Source organism: Phyllostomus hastatus, unplaced genomic scaffold (genome assembly GCF_019186645.2).
Source record: "Phyllostomus hastatus isolate PE091 unplaced genomic scaffold, TTU_PhHast_1.1 phas_contig_86, whole genome shotgun sequence".
In the NCBI taxonomy this organism is placed as follows: Eukaryota; Metazoa; Chordata; class Mammalia; order Chiroptera; family Phyllostomidae; genus Phyllostomus; species Phyllostomus hastatus.
The window spans coordinates 34,977,693-34,998,526 of record NW_025333977.1 but is presented as its reverse complement, the minus strand read 5'-3'; the positions used below and the strand labels follow the sequence as shown (position 1 = coordinate 34,998,526).

At 42.1% G+C, this 20,834-nt stretch overlaps 1 protein-coding gene across 8 annotated transcripts in view; it reads right to left on the bottom strand.

Annotated features, from left to right (window-relative positions):
* Nucleotides 1–20,834, bottom strand: part of ST6GAL1 (ST6 beta-galactoside alpha-2,6-sialyltransferase 1) — a 115,367-nt gene that overhangs the window by 59,871 nt on the left and 34,662 nt on the right. For 5 of the 8 annotated variants that reach the window (XM_045850894.1, XM_045850901.1, XM_045850896.1 and 2 more), the window contains 2 exons: nt 20,334–20,457; nt 19,398–19,491 (listed from right to left, as the gene is read on the bottom strand). The exons of 1 other annotated variant lie outside the window; for it this stretch is intronic. The gene's annotated coding sequence lies outside the window, so the exon portion shown is untranslated. Of the gene's footprint in view, nt 1–10,797; nt 10,870–19,397; nt 19,492–20,333; nt 20,458–20,834 lie in introns of those variants that run through there. 2 more of the 8 variants (XM_045850895.1, XM_045850898.1) reach the window with 2 other exon arrangements.

Genomic DNA, 20,834 nt, shown 5'->3' with positions numbered 1-20,834 from the left:
CTTCCTCTGAATAGGGAAGATTCAAGTTTGACAATATTGAGAATCCAACTTAAAGCCAAATCTTTTCATGTCTATTTTTGTTCAAACATCTGGGTTCAGAACGTGGCTGGGATGACGTCAAACCAAATCGAGAAGCATTATGTGGTTGAGAGTGGACTTCACCTAAATCCCAGCTTTGCTAATTGTTGGATATGTGACTTTAGCCAAATCATTTACTTCTATGTACCTCAGTTTCTTCATCTATGAAATGGAAATAACAATACTTAAAACATAGAATTGTTGTGAAGACTAAACGAGTAACTAGTTGTAAAACCCTAGAAAATGCCATGGTGTAAATGCAAGCAATTATTATCAAAATTATTACTATAACTTCACTCTGCAGATAGGTTATAATAATAACCCTAAAGAGGGAAGAAAAAAAGCAAATAGAGTTGGCTCTATGCCCACTTCTTACTAGGCCCTGAAAGTGACTGTAATTTTTGTTTTAGTAAATACTTAAAAGAGCCCAATTTATGTGTCTCTGTGGATCTTCTAATAAGCCATGCAACAGAATGGAAGGATAACTACATACGGTGGATGAGGAAATCTGGCTTCCAGGACTGGACCTCCTTTGGGTCTGAGTTTTCTGTTCTAAATCATGACTACACAGGGCAGACTGGCCTACCTGCACATAGCTGACCTCTGTAAAATGCAAATGGAATTGGGTCATTTTTAAAGTTTACCCTCCAATGTCTTCCTGATACAAACAGAATAAAATCCAAATTCTTTAAGGTATTCCATAAGACCTGTTGTGATTTCTACTGCTGCTTCTGCCATCTGTAACCTCATCTGCTGCTGCTCCTTCCCCACAGTCCTCACATTCTAGCTAGACTGAATAAGGTTCACCCATCCCACTCACCATTTCTGACTTGCACCACTGCCCTCAACCTTGAGCTGAAATTTCTCTCCCTATCATCTTGTCAAATATATAAATGCCTTGACTTCCATGCAAACTGTTCAAGGACTTCTGTGAGGCTTTCCCAGACTCTCCAGGACCTTGGTAGTCAGTTCTTTCCTCCTTGTGTCTCAGTTTTCTGTAGACACCCTAGTACTACCTTTCAGTGCAGTAATCTCATTTTATAGGTCTTTCTCTCTCTCTTTCTCACTACACTGGTATCTACATGCATCCAGGATGTTTCAGGATCTCAGACATGGGTAACTGCCTCACACTTTACCAATATGGTAAGCCCAGGGTTGGGAAGCATTTAAGAGAACAAGATACAGTCTTTGTCATGGGGAGATCAGAGTATCCCTGAGAGATAAGACTCACTTGAAACATACAGTGCTACTAAACTACACAGTTCTGACCTGCAATCCAGAAGAAGCTCAGACAAAGAAGAGGGCAGGGTGGATTGAAGTAGACCAGAGAGAGTATGAAACAGAAGGGAATTTAGAAAGCATCTGATTGAACTTGCCCATCCCATTTTTACAGATGAGAGATCTGAGGCGCACTGGCACAGGGAAAACCACATCATTGGTTTGTGATAGAGTCAAAATGAAACTCAGATTTCTTGGTGCCCTCTCACATTCTCCATCTATCACATGTCATGCTGGGCTTCAGTATGTGGCCAGGCTCCTTGGAAGATGTAAGGGACTCATGTGGGTCTTGAAAATGTGAACTTGAAACAAAAATTATGAAATTTCCAGTACACTGTCCAGCATACAATAGAAGCTCAGTAAGGAATTGAATTATTAGGTTAAACAGTACTTCCCAGATGAGCAGTGATAAAGAAGAAGGCCCTAAAGCCAATATTTAAGAGCAAAGCTCATTTTACACCAAGATTATTCCTATACCTGCCTAATACCCCACTCCACCAGTTACTACTCTCTAAGAAAAGTCAGTGGAGCCCTGGCATGAAGATTAAAGAAGGAAATGCTCATCCTTTCTGCAATACACCCAGAGTCCAGGTTTTTCCCAGGAAACAGGAAACCTATAAACTGGACACAGCACACATATAGAACTATCCTCGCCCCAAACACTTGGCAAGGGAAGATGGCACAGATGGGAGTTGGCAATGTGTTAAAAGAGAGAAGCTACTTAGGGGTGAGGACCAGCTGGGATGAAGGAACAACTGATGCTTCACAGAGTGCGAAGTGGAAGGAAAGTCGTGTGCACTTTTCAAACAAATATTATTGCACTCATTTTTCCTTAACCCAAGCAGACCTTCTAGTTGCCTCACCTTTCAGATCCACCTGTGATGATTATACACACACCTCATAGCATCACAAACAGAATTTTGCAAGTTCATCCATTCAGCCAACCAATACTTATGGAGTGCTACACTGTTCAAGCCCAGTGATAAGCAACACAAATGCAGGGGTGACTAAGGCAAGTCTCTGCCTCCATAGGGAGAGAGACAGGTAAGGGGAATACAGCTACAGTGTGTTACTACATGAAGAGTCCAGCTACCCAGCCTGGATGGTTCAGGGAGGCTGCCTGGAGAGACATCTCAACTCAAACATGAAGATGAGGAAGAGCTTTACAGACAAGAGGTAGGGGTGGGATGGGCTGTGCTCAAGTGTCCCTTAGGTCATTTTTTTTTGCATTTCCTAAAGAATGTGGTTTTTACCTTATCATTTAGACAAATTTGATCTGTGTCACTGAGCATAAAGAAACAGTTCACACCTTCCATAAACCTGACAGTTTCTTTTGACTCCAACTGTGGGGGGGAATCACTAAATTAATAAGTATATGAAATATCACCCTCTCTCTGTAAAATTATATACTTGCTAACCTCAAAAACAAGATTTCTTTTAAAACCTTTAAAAGCTTCAGGGATATGAAAATGTTGCTTTACCTCCCATTAGTTCTAACGTGGTCCCAAACTTACAATGTGGACAGAAAAACATACAACCAAAAAACAAACTTGGTCAAAACCTAAGCACTGATGACAACAGATCTGCCGCTTAGACCAATGTAAGGGGCCAAAGCTCTCTCTTTTGCAGAATAGAAAATTAAACTAAAAAAAAAGTTTTACTTTTAGTTGAATTTATGGAGGGCCTTCTATGTGCAGGGCTCTGTCCTAGATGCTCTATTTTCATTATCTTACCAAAACTGTGCAACACCTCTGTTAGGCAGGTGCTATAATCCCATTTACAGATAAGGAAGCTCAAGGCCAGAAAGGTGAAGGAATTTGCCCAAGGCAGGCATCCAGAAAATATTGGATTTGAGATTCAAACCCACGTGTACAACACTGAGTACTTGTTATGTGCCAGGCACTGTTCTTAGTACTTTTAAAATATTAACACATCTAATCCTGCCAGCAACATTATAATAAGATGCCACTGCCATCCTCATTTGAAGATAAAGAAAAGAAGCAAAGAAAGGTAAAATAATGTGCCCAGCATCATACATCTCTTTGCCTCTAATGCCAAATCCATGTGCATTTGGGGGTGGGGAAGCAAACACGAAGGTCACACTCAGTGGGATGGAGCTCTGTCCTGACTTTGTACACAGTGGGAGGTGAGCCTGGGCACATTCAGGGAAGTGCGTGCCCAGGCTTGAAGGTGGTGGGTATGTGGGTGTGGCCCTCACCCTCAGCCTGCAGAGGAAAACTAGTTAACCAAACTTCCTCCCAGGAGGGTGACACTGCACTGAAGGTGGCCTCACCTGTCTCACCTGTAACTGGTCAGTTACATCAGTGGTGTTCTCACAGACACTTGGCACATTTTTACCTTTGTTAAATTCAGGAAAACTTCCGAGTAAATTTTTGTGCCCAACCAATACTGGTAGTTTTGTGGCAAAACTGATGAACTCACATCTAACTCATTGCTGGGGAACGGGAAGATTATACTAAACACAAACTTATACAGTGCTATGTGTCAGCTGCACCTCAATAAAATTTGAGGAAATAAAGGAAGCAATACCTCAAGAAAACAGAATTAATATCCCAGAACAACCAACACACTTAAAAATATGTGTAGCTTTATAAAGAAATAGTTTTATATTTATAATTACAGTTGTAAGTAATATATAATTTTACTTATAAATTTATAATTTTTGGAATCTAATTATAAAAGGTAGAAAATAAACATAAGCATGTGATTGCAGGTTGTAGCATTGAGTATAATGTCAAGAAATGTTAAAACAACCTAAATATCTAGCCACAGGAACAAATAAATTATGATACAGAATTCAGTGATATCCTGGGAAGCCATTAACATACTACATGCACTATAAAGATGGGAAAATGTTCACAATAAAGGGAGCAACAAAATCAACTTCATCCACACTAAAACTATAATTAAAAAGTATTGTTTTCACAAATGGACAATGATTGCAAGGGAACATTGTAAAATGAGCAGTATTGTGTCAGAAAGCCAGGATTTTAAAAGTGTCTCTTTATTGCAATATTTGTGAATAAAATGAGAAAAACAATCCTAGAACCCATTTGGTTGCCTTCAGGGCAGACACAGGGACCTCTTAATCCCGTTTATGCTCCGTTAGAGCAAAATTGTAGTCTTATGGAGGGAGACAGCCTTGGCCTGTGTGGCTCAGTTGGTAGGAATGACATCACATAGACAGAAAAGGTTGTAGGTTCAAAGGCAACCAAAGGATCTCTCTCTCTCTCTCTCTCTCTCTTTCTCTCTCCATCCCCCATTACTCCCTCAAAAGCAATGGAAAAAAATCTTCTTGGGTGAGGATTTTTAAAAAAAGATAAAACTGGCATCCTCCAAAAGATCGCCTGCCTCAGCTTAAGGGAGAGCAAACATATTTCCTCAGCACCTCACAGCCTGATCCTGGCTAGCTGAGCTCTATGTGTTATAACCTACAGTTTTCACACAACTTCTTAAAGAAAAGCTTTATTAATGGCCTCAAGTCCCAGAGGAGGATCTTGCCTTGTGAAAGAACTCCCTGAACTTTGGCATATGCATTTGAAGACTACCTCCCAGACGGAACCATAACAATGGTTTGGCAATTGGCTACCCCTGCTTTGCCCCTGTCCCGCTTTCCCCAGCACACAGAACATTATCAACACCAGCAGCCGCTGGAACCCTCAAGCGTACTATCACATCAAGGCCACTGCTCATTTCCACCTATTCAATTCAACCACACTTCCAGGTCCAGATCAAGCACTGGATCCTTCCTGAGGATAGGCTGTCCACCAGACTGGCAAGATGAGAGACTGACCTGGGTTAAAATCCAGCGCTGTTACCTTTCAACTTTGTGACCCCAGGCAAGTTACCTAACCTCTCTGGGCTTCATTTCCTCAGCTATTAGGTAGTGCTATAAACAATTCTTCATGTGACTACTGAAATATAAGAAATGTAAACCACTTAGAACTGTGCTGCCCAATACAGTAGCTAATAGCCACACATGGCTATCAAACCTTAAAATGTGGCTAATCCAGATGGAGCTAATGCTGCACATGTAAAATACACAGCAGAGTCTGAAGATTTCATGTGGGAAAAGAGAATGTAAGATTTACACTGATTACATGATAAAGTAAATAATATTTTGGATACATTGAGTTAAATGAAACACTGAAAATGTCATCTGCTTATTTTTACTTTTTAATGTATTATAAAATTTTTAAATTACGTATGCAGCCCACACTTGTGGTTTACTTTCTGTTTCCAGTGAACACAGCAACTGTCCAATGTTAGTTCTCTGTTTTTCCCTTGCCATTCCTGGGCCACCTAGAGTGCTTGGCACTGTCAACGCTCTCTGAAGTCTTTAACTCCATCTGTGGTACCAAAGGAGTTCCTTCCTCTTTTCAGGCTCCTGGTTACCAACCCGAGACATGTGATGAGGAGTAGAAAGGAAATTAGATTTAGAATTGGAAGGCTGGCTCCAGCACTGGTCCTACCATTACCAACTGGGTAGCCCTCAGCATGTCATTTCACTCCTCTGAGCTACAGTTTTGTCATTTACAAAACAGGAAATAATATCTTGTTCGTGGCATGAAAGAATGCTAATGAAAGTCTTGGTAAACTGGAGAGGACTCTCTAGGCCAGAATTAAGTAGTATAATTTGCAGAGTGAGGAGATTGGGCAGTCCTGTCTGCCGCCTCTGATATTCTCTGCCTTCCATTTTGTACTTTTATTTAACTATTTTCCATGTCTCTAAACACAAGTTTCCCCAAGAACACACCTCTTCCTTCTCACATACCCCCCAGCACAGCCAAAACAGAGTGCTGCAGGCAGACTCCCCCAAACCAACACAGACTGAGTATGCCCTGTGTCCAAGGCACTAAGCTTAGGGAACTCCAGGTGCAGTGGTAGAGAAGGTCTTGGGAAAAAATTTGACGACACAACATGGAATATACTTGTAATGGAAAAATCAAATATGTGTAAAGCACCAGAAAGCAATGGGGTGGGGGTGCACATTACTTGGTAAAAGCAAAGAAGGGTGGTGAGGAGGGAGATGTATGAAAGGGCAAACAGGAGGGACTCTGAGAGGCATTTACAAGGATGAGAAGGTATGAACAAGCATGGAATGCTATAGCATTTAACTCAAAGTAAACATCAGCATCTGATGTGTAATGTGTCACCTAACAACATGAATCTTATCACGAGAGACCCCTGGTTGAAAGGTTCTTCCTGCAGATGGAACACCACTGCCCTCCTGCTACTGCCCTTCGCTACTTTAGGTTCCCCCAGCTCACCCCACAGCCCACTGAGGGATGCATGCAGTAAGCTTGTGAGGAACATAAGGACCATCAGTGCCAACTGCATAAACCTCAGCTATTTGCACAGAGAGGCTTGTGAGAGCAGGAGCCCTGTCTCAAAATATCCTGTTCCTATTTTTAGCCAGGAAATACCAATGGGGGACTCAAAAGTTGGAAAATTTTAATGTAATAGCTAATAAGCCTAGTAGTTAATGCATGTAAAAAGCTGTTGTTTCAGGAACTGAGGGCCCACCCTGACTTCAGAAGACCACAAGCAATTGACCTTTGTGCTCCCAAAGAAACTGTAAGCAATCAAGGTGGTATCTGAGCCATTGTGTTCCAGGGACAGATGGTCTACTGCCCAGGACTCAAGACAGATAAAGAAAATCACTGGTCAGAGGATGAAAGGATTTTAGGGAAATTGCCAGACCACAGCTTTTATCTGATTAACTTCTTTCCTGAATTTGAATTCCTTATCTACATTTTTTCCTCTTTATAAAAAGGCTGGCTTGAAAGGAAATATAAAATGGTTGGGGGCCATAACCCGCTGTCTTCTCAGATCGCTGGCCATCTGAATAAAGTGCCCAAAAAGATTTAATCCCTGTCTGTGCTTATTGGGTCTGGTAGGTGAGAGGCAGCACAAACACCAGCTTTTCTGGTTTCAATACCTCCTTACCATCTACACTTTATTTTCCACCTCCCAACACCAACAAGTATGAAAAGCAAAAGGATGCACCATCCTGTAGTTGGCAGGGTGGGCTTCTCTACCTCACAGTGTGTTTCTTCCTAATTCCAAAATAATATCTATATTACTGCTAGTTAAGTTAAACTGCAGACTCATACTTTACCAAAAACACAATGTTCTACCTGCATGGCCCAGGAAAAGCAAATACACAAAACTTCTTGGGTAAAGAGCTGAAGTTGAATTTTTGCAGCTGAACTTCTCCTTCAGATTGCTATTCAAATATCAAAAGGTTATATTTTCATTTAAGATGAGGAAAGGAATGTTTCTGAAAGGGACAGTGAGCAAGAGCAGCAGGTAAGTACCTATGCAGAGATGGCATCTGTGAGCCTGTGGCCACCTCTGCATGTACCGACCATGGAGCCACACCTCACCCAATGGTTAGCTGTAAAATCAGTGCCAGGGTCAAAAATCCCCCTCCCTTGGGAAACTATTGTTTAAAAACATTTTAAGAATTTTAAAAATTATATCAACCTATTGCAATGTAAGGACTTGATTTGAATACTTACTTGCATAAGCAAACTGTTTTTTTTTAATTATATACATATATATCACATATATACATGTGTGTATGTGTATACACACAAATACTCATACATACACATATATACATGTGTATATAGATGTTTTAAAATATTTTATTTATTTTTAGAGAGAGGGGAAGGAAGGGAGAAAGTAAGAGAGAGAAACATCAATGTGTGGTTGCCTCTCATGTGACCCCTACTGAGGACCTGGCCTGCAACCCAGACATGTGCCCTGACTAGGAATCCAACTGGCGACTCTTTGGTTCACAGGCTGGTGCTCAATCTACTGAGCCACACCAGTCAGGGCCAATGGAGGAAATTTTAATATTGACTCCACATCTAATGATATGAAGAGATTGTTCATTATTTAAATGTGATAATAGTATATTATAGTTAAGCTTTTATTTATAAACAATGCTTTTTAAACATATATAATGAAATATTGACAGATAAAATTAAAAATAAACAAACAGCTGAATTAGAAGTATTTTAACATAAGATATTATTTTGCATGGATATTCATGTGCAGGGCCTGAAAGTTAAAAACTAGGTCCTCCTACCCTAAATGACTGAGAAACTATAAAATACACAATCTGTTCATGCAACCCTGAACACTCATACAAAAGTTCACTCAGTGAATCCAACATAGCTGGGCTATTCCCCAGCCCTGGAGGAGATGATGAGTTCTTCTTGGGTACCAGAATTACTATCTTGAGTTTATACCATGCAGCATGAAAAAGACAAGTATTTCAACACTGGGATTGCACCAAGCCCAAGATGCTCACCCTGGGAAGACTGAGGGAACCCCTGATTCATGTCTCCGCCCCCTACACTGTGTGAGCCTTAAATTATTCTGACTGAGTAATTATCAGAGCTGTGGGCACTATTTCAATCACTCTCTTTTTTCCTCAATCTCTCCCTTTTAAAAAAAAATATGCTGAGTAGGTAGGGTTCAATTGACATTCCCCTCTGCATACCCATGCACTGCTTCTCTGACATGGAGTTCTATAAGGCTCCTGGTTTCAAAGTTAATATTTAGGGGAAGAAAATAATCACATCTTAATCCATTGAAGTATGTGGCCAATACAGAACATGCGGTGTAGCTCAGGTAACAAAGGGAATCTTTGCTGAGGATGCATAGCCATGTCTACCTATATATAGTATATGGGGCTCAGAGAGCCTAGTATTCAGTTGTTATTATTATCATAACCATCACCATTATTATAAGTATCACTTACTGAGCCCCTGTTCTGTGCCAGGTGCTTTCTATTTTATCTTAAATCTCCTGAATAACTCCATGGGTTGATTACTTTACAGGTGAGAAAGCTGAAGCTCAGAGTAACAGTGATTTTGACAAAAGCCACACAGCTGTAAAAGGACAGAAGGAAGACTCAAATCTCACTCCCTAAGCCTAGCACTTTCTAGCATGCTCTTACCTCTACCTGGAAATTAGGCCTTTAAGGCACAGTTATTTAAGATCCCTTTATTTTCTAAAACATTTTTTAAAAACCCTGGTGAGTTGCCTAACTGAAAACTCCACTCTGTAGTCCCATGGGATGACTTCCGCAAGTCTGCAGCCCTGTTGAGTTTCACTTCCATTTTCCCTGGCCATCATGCAGTCCTACCTTTGATCATCTGACATGCTGGAGAGAAGAGAATATAAAATAACTTTTCTTTTTGGATTGATAGAAGTCCAGGTGACTTTATAATCAACACCTCCCCCAAAAAAACAGATCCTATAAGACAATTTTCCCCCCTTAAATCTCAAGTCCACTGGTTTATTATAGCAACTCACTCCATTTGCAAATGGTGCTGGCCAGGAAGTTCTTCATACGAGATAACCATCCATGGGGTAGGTTGAACATAGATGTCAAGCCTGATGGCTATCAATAATAACCATAGATCAATACCACTGTCTGATCATGAACTATGTGCAGCACCTAGTGCAGGTGCTGCACTAGGCAGTCTCTCTCCAACTTTCATAACACTGCAAGGTAGATGCAATCCACCTGCATTGTATAGGTAAAGATGAGTATCTCTACATGGAGAGTTAAACCCCTTGCCCAAGGTCACATAACTATTACAGAGCTAGGATTGAAACCCAACTTGTCAACTCCAGAGCCCATGCCTAAGTCACACAGAGGCAAGGCCACTCCAAAAGTTAAGAGAAAGTAAGCAAAAGGTTCCTGTGAAGACATAGGGTTGGACCTTGATGTATGTGTAGGATTTGGATGACTAGCACAGTGCCGGAAGGACATCAGGATGTTCTAAAGGTCCCTGAGGTCCTGGGGAGAAGACTTTCAAATTTAAGTGCCCTGTAGTTATGCTATTTTTTAAATAGAAAATGCTACCTAGTGGGCACTTTGAGATTGTAACTTTTTATTGATTGCAGAGAAAGTCAAATACAGGAGGTCCTCAAATAACTTCATTTTGTTTTAACATTCATGACATGTCATAGGAACTTAACTCTTATTTATAGCAATTAGCCTATGGTAAAATTAGTGTTGTTATACATCAGTCTGCTTCAAGTCGCAGAATCTATCAACAACAATAGGTAAGGACAAGAAGATTTGAATCACGAGCACTCATCCAAAGTCCAAACCTTCTACACTGCCCCATCCCATCAGAACCCCTACACTGTTAGCCGGGTTCCCTTGTATCATTGTGTGGGGTCTAAGTATTCTCTGAGACCTAGCAGGACACCATTAGTTAAACAGACCTTAGCGGACAGTCAAGTGGCAAACCCACTACCTGTTGAATGAATTCCCCACTCGGTAGCAACAAAAACATTGCCAGCCAGCATCTCCTTTCACACCTGTAATAAGGATCACATCTTCTTCCAAGACAGCCCAACATTCATTATGAAAAACTTTTTACTTACTATATATCAGACTGAACTCTTCCTCACACCCCTTAGCTTTCGCCTGCTGGTTCTTAGTCTAGTCTGTAGAGGCTAGAGGAAAATAAATGTTCCATTTACCAGTCTGGATGTTATCAGCTTACTGTATCACTTCCCCACCCCCACTCACGCACCTAAAATATCACTGCTTTTTAACAGCTAAAAACAAAAACCCTCAAACCAATCACTTCCTCAAACAACAACGTAATGTCTCCTTCCTCAAGACAGATTCTCTTAATTTTTTTTCCATTTGTGCCTCAAACAACTGAAATCAGCCCATATCATTTCAATACAATTGCATTTCTAATTGGAAAATCCCCAGTACCTACCTCATGAAAAACTCTCAGTTCTTTTTCTTCAAACTCCCTCCCTCTAAAGCCTGACAGACATCCTCCCAGACTCCCCGCTCCAGCCCCTGCCTCCTCCCCCATCAGCCTCCTCTGGTGGGGGCTTCCTGTCTGCCCTGCAATGCCCAAATCCCAAGGGTTCAGCCTCGGCAGGGGCTTCACGCACTCTGTACCCCATTACACAGTGGCTAGCCCCCTGTGGAATCTCCCCCAGACTCCAGAACACATCTTAAAAAAAAATCTTTAAACTGTCCACCTGTATAAAAACTTTACACTCTACATTCACTCCTTTAAAAAAATTACTAACCACTAGCACAAATCTTACAGCTTAGGATACAACAGTGAATAAACCAGATGAAGATCACTGCCCAGAGAACTTTGCTTTCTAGCAGAGGAAGACATACACACACACACAAAACACACACACACACACAACATGTAAATCAGTAAATTATTTAGTATCTCAGAAGATGCTAAGTGCTTTGGGAAACAAAGCAGAGTAGCAGAGAATAGAAAGAGGAGGGTCAGAAGAAATGACTTGAGGCAGGTTTCCATTGTTAAAAGGGCAGAGAGAATAGGTCTCATTGGGACGTGGACACTTAAGCAGAGAATGAAAGGAGGTGAAGGAGTGAACCCTGCAGTATATGCGGAAGAGCATTTGAGGCAGGGGGAAGGGCCTGTGCAAAGCCCTGAGGCAGGAGTGCACTGGTGTGTACTGGCTGGGCAGGAAGGAGCAGCCGAGAAGGTAAAGAAGAGAGGGTCAGAGAGGAACAGAGACAATTGGAGGAGGGCAGTGATCCAGTAGTGCCTTATAAGTCAGGATAAAGACTTTGGCTTTTACCCTGAGTAAAACTGAGAACCACTGCTAGGGTTTCAGCAGAGAGGCAACCTGATCTGATTCAATATCGCTTCAGGCTGCCCTGTGGGGATAAGAATAGGGGACAAGGTGAAAGCAGGCAAACCATCAGGAGGTCACTAGAGTATCTTGGTGAGAGACGCAGGTAGCTGGAACCAGGTAGTTGCAGGAGAGTAGATATATTTTAGATGTGCTTCAAAAACCAAGCCCAATAAATTGGATGTGAATGTGAGAGAAAGAATCAAAGATGATTCCAAGATTTGGGGCCCAAGCAACTGGAAGAATGGTGCTGCTTTCAACAACAGCAACAACAACAACAAAAAGTAAGATGAGGGAAGAGCAGTTGTGGAAGGGAAGAGAAGATCAGGAGTTCAGTTGGGGGTATCCTGAGTTTGAGATTAGACTGTCACGTGGTAAAGACTCAACCTGATAGGAAATCACAGACATCAGGAGAAACTCTTGGCTGGAGGTAAAAATGTGGGCATTATCAGCACTGAGGCCCTTTGGAGGTTTGTGAACAGCTGGTTGAGTTGTTTTCCACTGGCCTATGGATATTTACTCTGGAACAAGAGTTACTACTGAGTTTAAACCTGACTCTACTATAATACTTCTTAGCTGTTTGATCTTGAATGGGCTCAACTGTTCTTAGTGTATTTCCTCACCTGTGATAAGGAGAAAATAACAGTACCTACCTCTTACAGTAATAATGAAGAAAAATGAGCAGTTCATGTTAATTACCTTGCACATAGTAATAGGCACTCAATATATGTTAGTAATTAGATTCATTTCCCACCCTCTCCATCTCTTGCTATCTTGCTAGGCTTGGTATCTTCAACTTTTCCTTCTTTCTTACCCCATATTCAATTCCTCCCTTACCCTGAGTGCTCCTGGGTCACTTGTTCATCCTGGTACCTCATTAACCCTACCACAAGCCCTGAAAAGGTATTGAATCAAATGAAATAGAAAACAAAGTTCTACTGGTTCTACTCAAAACATTTCTTAAATCTGTCTTCATCTTTCCTATTATTTCTCATGTGAGCCCCCAGTAAATTTTACTTAAGCCTCAATTATAGCTCAAATAAAACTGAAATGTCATTTTAATTTGCTTACATGTTTATCTTCCCTTAAAAATGTAAGTCTTTCAACCACCAAGTCACAATTATCTCCATATTTTTAGCACCTTTGTGCTCAGGCCATGGTAAGTATCCAATGAACATCAGTTGAACTAATGACAAAAATAATTTTACTGGCTACCAACTACCTTCTAGACACTAAAATGAAAATGTAATCATCACTACTCCTACATAAACTGTGGTCCCTGCCATAAGGAGTTTTGAAAAATGAACAGTATACCTGAGGCTATAAACAAACTAGCTGAATAAATGTAATGATATTACTATAATAAAAGGACAAGCTATATAAAATTGATCATATTTATACAAGGAGCTCCAAAAAAAAAAAGATGCTGTCTGGGCTAAAGTTAGAAATGAAAACAGGGATCATTCATAGCTTGGATTTTCCCAAAGTATAATATGGGATTTTATGCCAAATTCCAAGTTACCAGCAACTTTTTTTTAACTGTAATAAAGAGGAGGAACACTTCAACCTTATTAATATATTGTGCTTTGGGGTCTGGAAATGCCAAATCTTTTCAAAGATGGTACAATGTTGAGTCTTTGGCTTGACTATACAACTTTTAGCTTCATGGCATGTCAAGTCACCCTATTCAAAGGAGAACCATTCTATGTATAACAACTCAGAATGGCAAAATCACATTGAAAGATGTAGCTTTAAGAAATATCTGTATTGTATTTGAGGACTATTTGCCATAAATCTGAAGGTTGAACTTAAGTATTTTCAATCTGTTATGATAAAAAAGTACTGAGTTAATGTAATAGTCTTTTTAAAAAAATTTATAATATAATTTTATAAAATTTAACTAAAAATCTGAAACCCAAATGATTTTTATATAGTAAATTGAACTGTAAAAGATAAAGAGAGAGAGAGAAGAGAGGAGAGGGGAGGGGAGGGGAGGGGAGGAAGATGAAGACAGGGACTATTATTAGAATGGTTGGCTATAGCCAGAAATCTTCAGGAAAGAAAGGAGATATGAACAGAGTTTTAAGTAGAAAGTGAAGAGGTGAGGCAAGACACTGGGGGCTTCATCAGTGGTCAGAGATAATGGAGGGGAGAAAGGGCAGTGTCTGAGTGTGCCCAGCTTGAAGTGGAGGCCAACGGAGATGCTGGAACACAAGATGGCACGAGAGGGAGTGTGGTAGAGGACCCTTCATCTTACTCTGGGTATGCAAATGATAGAAAACAAAAAAAAAAGATCTGTTCATAGTTATAGCAAATAAAGCTAAAGTTAGAGAAAGTCCTGAAATTTCTTTGCCACTCTTGGAGGATTTTGTTTTTCTAACAGACCAAAACTATATACTAGATGATGCAATCACTTTGTATTAGCAGACAAAGATGGGGCTCAGGCAGTCTTCTTATCCAGGTTATTAGACTCAGGTAACCCTTTGGTCTCCAGCTCAAGGTTAATTAAGTGATGCACAGCTCATACTTCCTTCCTCTCACTTCAGTTTCCCAGCTGTCATTACTCCTCAAGAGCACCCAAATGCCTGGCCCTTGACAGCCTTGCTGTAGCACCCCAGCAGTGCAGGTACATGTTCCCCAACCATTGGCCAGCCACCATCCTTAGCGTTAATGTATCCTAACTGGCAGTCATTAGTAACCAGAAACCTATTTCTGCTGCAATCACCAAAAGATGACTTAAGGAATGTCATGGTTATCCACATGAATAAAAGGTAAGGATAATTTTAGATGTGAATGTAGATATCTGCCATCCCTTTGATACACTCTGTACACAGCTTTCTTTCTATCACCAGTCAGGATGACTAATCCCTAAGCTTCAGTCCAATCAAGAGAGGCAAAGTGATACAGGCATAATAACTTCTAATTTGTGAATCACATAAACTTTGGTTTGAAATCCGACTCCATTGTTTACTATCTCAGTCACAAAGGGCAATTTAACTGAATTCTCTGGGCTTCAGGTTATTCATCTGTAAAACAGGGGTATTGTTACCTATATCATTGTGTTGTTGGGAGGATTAAATAAGAAAAGCTATGTAAAGCACCTAGCATACAGTAAGTGTTTCAAAGTGGCAGCTATTACCATGGATCTTAGAATTAAAGTATTCAAGACAATAATTTCAGTAGGATTCCTTCTGGTTTTTGAGCAGGGTCCTATAGATTGCTCTTAGTCTATAAGGAAGCTTGTGCTGAGTTTTTTCATTAAGGCTGAGGTTGGCAACAGAAAGTCAATGAACAAAAACAGGGGTCAAGCCTTTCTCCAAGTGCTGATGGAATATATCCTACTATGTTCTGTAACTTATATGCTCACAGGATGGGCCTTAAGAACTTAAAAACAAAGGCAAGAAGGCCCAGAAATATGAACAGATAAAACAACATCTGCCCACCATCAGACCCTTCCTGACTTTGCATAGTGGCTCAACTCCACTTCTCCTGGAAAACTTAAACACCAAAGTCCTTCTCAGTTCATGCATACATAGGACAGACACTGACAAGGCACTTGGTCCTTGAAGAACTGACCTCTCAACTGGCACACCTGACACGTGGTATCACCAATTGCTTGACCACAAGTGGCAGGGATCTTTGAAGGCAGTTCATTCCATTTGCAGACAGTTCTAAGTTTAGTGTTTTAGAATGTAGAGTTGCTGATTCAGAATCTACTGCCCTTGACTTTTACCTTTAAAACCTAGTTCTAAGACAAGGTACTTTTTAAAATTGTATTTATTAATTTTAGAGAGAGAAGGGAAAGAAGGGGGGTAAAGAGGGAGAAAAAGAGAGAGAGAAACTGATTTGTCATTCCACATTTTTATGCATTCATTTGTTGCTTCTTGCATGTGCCCTGACCGGAGGTCAGAGACCAAACCTGCAATTTTGGCATACTAGGATGGCACTCTAACCAACTGAGCTATATGGCCAGGACTATGTACTTTTAAAAGATAAAAATCTTGCATGAAAAGATATCCTTTAGTTAATATTTACTAAGGGCCAACCATGAAGGCACAATAATTGTTTCTTGAACTCAACAGATTCTAATATTATTCCAGGTAACTGTTACATCCACTGCTCCCCAGGCCCCACCCCAGTCAGACTGAATTAGAATCTGAGATGAAGCCTAGCAATTGCTCTTTTAACAAGAGCCTCAGATGACTCTTAGGATCAGGCAAATGGGAGACTGGTGGCATAGTGGATGGGGTGTAGCAGACATGGGTCCACCATTTACTTACCAGGTCAGCGGTCCCCAAAATTTTTGGCCCCAGGGACGGGTTTCATGGACGACAATTTTTCCACAGACTGGGAGCAGAGAGGAGGGGATGCAGAGGGAGGGGAAGGATGGTTTCAGGATAATTCAAGAGCATTACATTCAAGCTTACCTCCTGCTGTGCAGCCCAGTTCCTAACAGGCCTGGACCCATGGTGGTTCATGGCCAGAAGATTGGGGCCCCCTGCATTTGATGACCTTGGACAACTTATTTAACTTTTCTGAACCTCAGCTACGTATCTGAGAGTTCATAATGATAACAGCATCTACCCATAGGGCATTCAGAGAAATAAATAAGAAGCCATAAGCCACATAGCGCAAGGCCTGTCAATACTGTCATCATCACTGACCCCAGTGACCCTAGAAAAATAGCATCGGCATTATTTTTGCTTATTGCCATACAATTAGCAATTCAAGTACCTGAGATCAGGATTTAAACTTAGATCTGACCATCTCCAAAGTCTAAGGGCCAATACCCAGCATCGGGAGAAGAAAAAATCAAGTGGGCAGGAGGCCCAGTAGTACAGATGACCTACATATCCAGGGCCTGGCTCCAAATTCACGCTTGGACACAGCTCATATTGCATCCTCAGGAGCAGCCACTGGGCATCAGCTCTGGCCAGTAAGATGCCCTCAATACCATAGTAAGGGGAAAAAAGTTGGCTTTAGACTTTCTCCTGCTTCTGCTTCTCCTCCTCTCTCCTGCATGCCACCCCTCTCCCCTTCCTTTTGGAACCATCCACAATTCCTACTTTTTCTCCAGGTCTGCACCCAACCCTGCCCAAAGGAGATCCTCTCCTAGGAGACAGGGCAGGGACAGAATTTGAGAGGCTGGCTTAGAGAACAGGGCAAGCCATGCTCCACTCCCCAACTTCAAGGCACTGCATTATTACTTCACTCCTCTGGGTCTCGGCCTGCCTCTCTGCCTCTCTCCTGGCTCATTTGCAATAATGTTCTCAGCACAGTGCCTGGCTCCTCTGTCAAACAATCAATAGCACCATAGTCCTTGATTACCACCTCTTTTTCTCTGAAGTGACATTGTATTTCAGTTAAGGTGGGACCACCTGTGATTCATGCTTCAGAACATGGCTTTATTAATGAACCCCCCTTCATTTGTCCCCACAAATATGCCCCAAGTACAGGTGATACAGAAATAAGTGTTCAATTCCTGCTCCTGAGCCTTAGGAGAAGAGAAATATGCTTGAATTGATGAGTGAAAAACCATCTAAGGCATTAAGAACTAAGGGCTGGGCAGCACCAGCTCTGCTAGAGGAAATCAGAAAAAATAATGTTCACCCTGGGTTTTGAAGAATGAACAGGAGTTTGCCAGGCAGAGAAAGGCATGCCCAACAGAATATCATTCAAAAGCTCCATCATGAAAGTGGGCCCATTGTACTCAGGAATGGTGAGGCACTCTGAGGGGTGAGGGTATGAGAGCCACAGTGACAGGAAATGGGGTTCAGTGAAATTATCTGCTCCAGACATAAATTTCAAGCTTATCCTGCAAGAAATTGGGACTGGTGGAGGTTTTCTAAGCGAACCAGTGATGTTACTAGTGTATTTCCTCTAAATTCAGTGTTGAGCTCCTGGCACTAAAAAGGAGCTCTGATGGAGCATGAGGAAGTGAAGCAGAGCCACTTCAGGTGATAGAAGAGAAGTTGCCAGAGACCACCTTTCCTCACCCCTGGTCGGCCTGCAGCACCACCATCCACCTCTGGCCTGGCTGACATTGAAATCTAGTCAAGTCCTCACTAGAATACCAGACTCCAGAGCACAGGGACAAAAAGAGACAAAGATGGGAGGCGGAGGAGTTGAGCCAACTGCAGGGGTAACCTGAAGGTAAACTGGGAAAATATTATTCTGTCTCTGGTAGTTTACAAGGTCCTGAAAGGAGCATGAAATAGACCTCAGTTCAAATCCCACCTCTACTCTTTTCTACCTGCATGGCCTTAGGTAATTCACTTGATCTCTCAGAGGCTGTTTAGTCATCCATTAAATCAAGGTAACAAGCCTACCTCAAAGACTTCTTCTGAGGATTAAATTATAGACATACTCATTTTGTTGTGATTTGCTTTAATGGGATACTCACTTTATTGCAGTGGTCTGGGACCGAACCCACAATACTTCTGAAGTGTACCTGTAATTTATGTCAAGTGGCTAGCATAGTGTCCAACTAAGGAGTAATACACCTCCAAATATTACTAAGTGGGTTATTGATATACTCATTTTTATCTTATGGGGGAGGGAGCTGGGCCTTCAGACTAAAAAGACTTTCAAAAATTGTGCTCCCCTCCACAAAGCACCATGATGGCGTCAGCCCCCCAGGTCGCTCACTGTGCTATTGTGAATTCCTAGGTGAGACCCTGATCTGTCCCTTCCAAGTGGCCTTCTGCCCTCCTGGGCTGTCTGCAAGTTCCTGCAGGATAGGATCACATTTCTTACCTGAGCCAGTGGGCCCGCAAGTGCGGGCCTTGCAGCCTGGTCTTTTTAAAGGGCTCACATGACAGCCTGGCAGTGCGCACCTGTTCCCGACAAGGGCATTAATAATCTAGGCCTTTTTCCGCAAACTCGGGCAAACAGTCTAAAGTGACAAGTGAAAACATTGGGTCCAAATTCTCACTGGGCTAGGGGCAGAGGAAGCCAGAATAACCTGACTGTATCAGGGCTAAATTACGAAACTGAATCAGTTCTCCTTGGGGGTGGGGGAGTGCAGGGCAGGAACCGTGCTCCTCGAATCATAAACTTCTCTATATTGCCTATGGGTGACGTCAGTGAAACTATTCAGAAATGAGGCAGAGAATGGAATCCATGTGACTTGGTGGCTGAGGAGTGAATTGAGCCATGGGTTTTACCTCAGCAAAACCAAAAGTAAAAAACACAGAGCCCAGAGACACCTGTGACAGGAGACCTTATGAAGAGCAAGGCCATCTCCCCTCACCAAGAGGGGGACATGTGGAGCAGGTCTCAGCAGGACTTTTGTCTCTTTTGCTTATACTCTACCAGCACATACACAGAAAACACAGTACCTGGCATCACAGCACTCAGTCCACGTGAAGACTCGAGAAGCATGGGGTGTGGAGGAAGGATAGAGGCTCCAGATTCAGCAGCACCAGTTAGTGACTATGCAGATTCAAACAAGACATTTGTTCTCTCTAAGCCTCAGTCTCTTCATCAGGAAAATGGGACAATAACATGTACTTTGAAAGGCTCTTATAAGAAATAACTAAAATAATCTATGGAAAAGCCCCTAAAATAATGCTTGGTAGGTAGGAGGCCCTCAGTAAATGGACATTTCAGAATTAGACTTTGGTCTTCAAATATAAATCAGATCTTGAGTATTGACTCTGTTTCCGATTCTTATAGTGGGGGGAAAAGATTGGGGCAATAAAAAGAGAATGTAAAACAACTGAAGATAATTAGCTGAAAGAAAATAAAGGGAGACCTCTAAGGTCATACCTCCCCATGTGACCTTGGACAAATCACACACCTCTCTGGGTCTCAAAATTCTCTATGGTAGGTTGGGAGGTTGGATTTGATTGGTGGTCTTCTCCCTGTGCTCCTGGCACCCTAGGTGGTCTGTAGAGAACCTGGGGGGCTGTCTTGGGGTAAGGAGGGAGACAAGTGTGTCCCATGCAGCTTCAGGAAGCTTCCCTAAGGAGGCTTTCTACTGAAGAAACAGTTCCACACTCAGTCCTTAGTCCTTAGCAATCTAATACTTTCTCCAAGGTCACCAGCATCCTCCCAATTACCAGATCTCTTCAGGAACATAGTCCAAGTCTAGGGTAAGGTAAGGAAGGTACCTAGGGTGCAAATTAAGGAGGCCCTCACACTCAGAACTGTGCAAGTACAGGGTTAACACTCTAACCCTGAAAGCCTCCTTAAATTTTGCTCCCAGGCACATGGCCTAGTGCTAGTACCAGCCCTGAGTCCCCAGCCTTTCTTCAGTGCCCACCCTCACTCACCTCATTGGCATTTGGCACTGCCAGCCACATTCTCTGATAATTTGTCACAACAGCCTTCCATGGCACCGCCTTCCACAGGTACAGTGTTCAGTGTTCTGCTTCCTTCTGGCGCCTCTCCTTCCTCCTGGCAAGAGGGGTGGGACAAGGAGAAGAATGAAGGGGAGAGAAAAGACTGCCAGGCAGAGAAAAGCATGGAGGAAGGATTGCTGAGTCGGCCTTAGGACACCCTAAGTGTGAAGGGTTGGTTGAAACACAATAGGCAGGTGGGCAAGGCAGTTATGAACAGAGAGATTTTCTGCCAGGGAAGAGGTTGGGACAAAGAGATTTTCCCCCCTCACCTGGCAGAATCTTCTCTCCCACCCATTTCTTTCCTTGCCCACTGCCCCTGCCCAAGTCAGGTCTACATCACCTAATATTAGCACACTCATGATAGCCTCTCAGCCCATGCCTGCTTCCCTCTCTCTCCTCACCGCAAAATTACTCTCCTAAGTCTAGCCCTTC